The sequence below is a fragment of the Chiloscyllium punctatum genome, unplaced genomic scaffold, assembly GCF_047496795.1.
Source record: "Chiloscyllium punctatum isolate Juve2018m unplaced genomic scaffold, sChiPun1.3 scaffold_353, whole genome shotgun sequence".
NCBI classification, from domain to species: Eukaryota; Metazoa; Chordata; class Chondrichthyes; order Orectolobiformes; family Hemiscylliidae; genus Chiloscyllium; species Chiloscyllium punctatum.
In genome coordinates, this window is record NW_027310087.1 from 162501 (window position 1) to 165000 (window position 2500).

At 48.2% G+C, this 2500-nt stretch overlaps 1 pseudogene; it reads left to right on the forward strand.

The window, feature by feature from the left end:
• LOC140472514 (28S ribosomal RNA) overlaps positions 1-2500 on the forward strand; it is an 8321-nt pseudogene that overhangs the window by 3378 nt on the left and 2443 nt on the right.

The window sequence follows — 2500 nt, forward strand, 5'->3', positions numbered from 1 at the left end:
CACTACCCGGTCGATGGGCTGCTGTGCAAACCCTGTAACACGCTCTTTCCAAACGTCGGTCTCTTTGCTAAACATCTGAGGCGCTCGCATCAAACCAAGACCTTCAGAACAAAATGTTCAAGATGCCAGAAGACGGGAGAATTCCACTCGATTGCCTGCCACTACCCCAAATGCAAAGGTCCTTTGCAGACGGCGAGGGGAGAATTTCAATGTGAAGCATGTGAGGCCAACTTCACAACGAAAAGCGGCCTTGGGCAACATGAAAGGCATATGCACCCGGTCTTGAGGAACAACAAGCGCATAGAGGCCGACAAGCCTACAGCAAAGAGAAGGAAAGGAGCATGGTCCGAAGAGGAAGAAAGCCTCTTGGAGCAACTTGAAATAAGCCTCGCTGGAGCAAGATTCATCAATGTCGAGATTGCTAAGGTCATAACAACTAAGACCGCAAAGCAGATCTCAGACAAACGGAGATTGCTTCAGAAGAAACGGCTTACACAGGTAGCAGCCCCGACAACCCCGATAACATCGGAAAGAGAGGAGCACGAGACCAGACCAGAGGAGGATAATGGCTCGACTGCACAAGATGAACAACAAGTCCCATACAAAATCCCGGCCAAACTCCCTAAACACAGGGAAGTTGATGAACACATCAAACAGGCCGAAGAACTATTGCAGAAAGCCAATGATCCACTCTGTATGGCTCAAGCTCGGGGTTTGGTAGACTGTATTACAGACGAAATATACGGTGGTCATAACGAGAAAAACCCCCGCAGACGGCAAAGAGAGAACAATCGAAAGGCCGAAAAGAAGGGTAACAACAACGGGGCTAAGAAACGTTATGCCACCAAGAAAGCGGCATATAAAGATGCCCAAGAACTATACAGAAACAACAGGCGCCAGCTAGCCAGAAAGTTAATGGGTGCACCAGATACATCCCAATGCCCCATCTCACGAGAGGAACTGGAAACCAAATTCCGTGAGAAATTGTCCAAGGCGAACAACAAAGCGGACATAAGGAACTTTGCTGGTTATGCTGGCCGTGTTGATGACAACCTACTCCTGGGACCAATTGGGGAAGAGGAGGTAGAAGAAGCCCTGAAAGGAATTGACAGACACAGTGCACCAGGGCCAGATGGCAAAAAGCTGAAAGACCTAGAAGCCATCCAGGAGACCGACGCCTCCCGTATACCTCGCCTCTTCACCCTATGGTTAAAAACAAGATCTATCCCAGAGAGCATGAAAAAGAGCCGGACAGTGCTCATTCCTAAATGTGAGGACAAGGATCGACTAAAGAACCTAGACAACTGGCGCCCCATCACAATCGGGCCAATGCTTCTCCGACTGTTCACTAAAATTATGGCAAAGAGGTTAAGCAAGGCGGTTAACATCAACCCGAGACAGAAAGGGTTCCTGGCAGCCACGCCGGGCTGTAACGAGAATATTGCTATCCTCCAGAATGTCATCAAAGGATCAAAAAAGAACAGAAAGGAGCTAGCCGTTGTCTTTGTCGATCTGGCCAAAGCTTTTGATTCAGTCGGCCACAAACTGCTCATTGGCTCGCTAAAGAGGATGAAAACACCTACGGCCTTCGTGGATCTGATCCGCGACCTCTACACCAATAACACTACGGTGATTGAGGGCAAAGGCAAGCCCACGGAACAGATAAAGATCGAGAGAGGCGTGAAGCAAGGCGATCCGCTTTCACCATTGCTATTCAATATCGCAATCGACCCTCTGATCAGTACCCTGGAGCAGGTAGGCCAGGGAATAACCATGCCGTTTGGAGACAAAACGGTGAAGTGTACAGCATTGGCCTTTGCTGATGATATCGCACTACTGAGCAACTCTCACGCTGGGATGCAAGAGAACTTGAAGATCCTCCAGTCTTATTGCGATAAGACAGGCCTAGATATTAATATCAAGAAAACCAAAGGCTTCCACTTCACATGCAAAAGGAAGACCTTCATGTACAATCATGAGGCAAAATGGAGGATAAGAAAAGAAACCATCACATACATCCCACCAGGCGACACAGAGAAATACCTGGGAGCCCGGATAGACCCATGGGCTGGCGTTAAAGAGAGTGAATGGGAGGACAAGCTCAAAACCTGGGTTGAAGGCTTAAGATCAGCGCCTCTCAAACCAACTCAGAGACTGGAGCTTCTCAGAGTGCATGTCATCCCAAGATTGTACTTCCACCTGATACTGACAGAGGCGTCTCAGAACACCTTGGTGAAGCTGGATCAGATCATTCGGAATGCGGTAAAAGAATTCCTACACTTGCCACAACACGTCGCTGACGGTTTACTGTACTCAAAGAACAAGGATGGAGGTCTGGCAATACCAAAGCTCGAGATTCAAATTCCATCTGCAATTATTAGAAAGCGAGAATCTCTGGAGCGCTCAACCGACCCAATCATCAAAGCGTCCTTCCAATTCAGGGAAGAGAGCAATAAGGAAACCATCGAAGAATTTCGATCACTCAATGTACTTCGAGAAA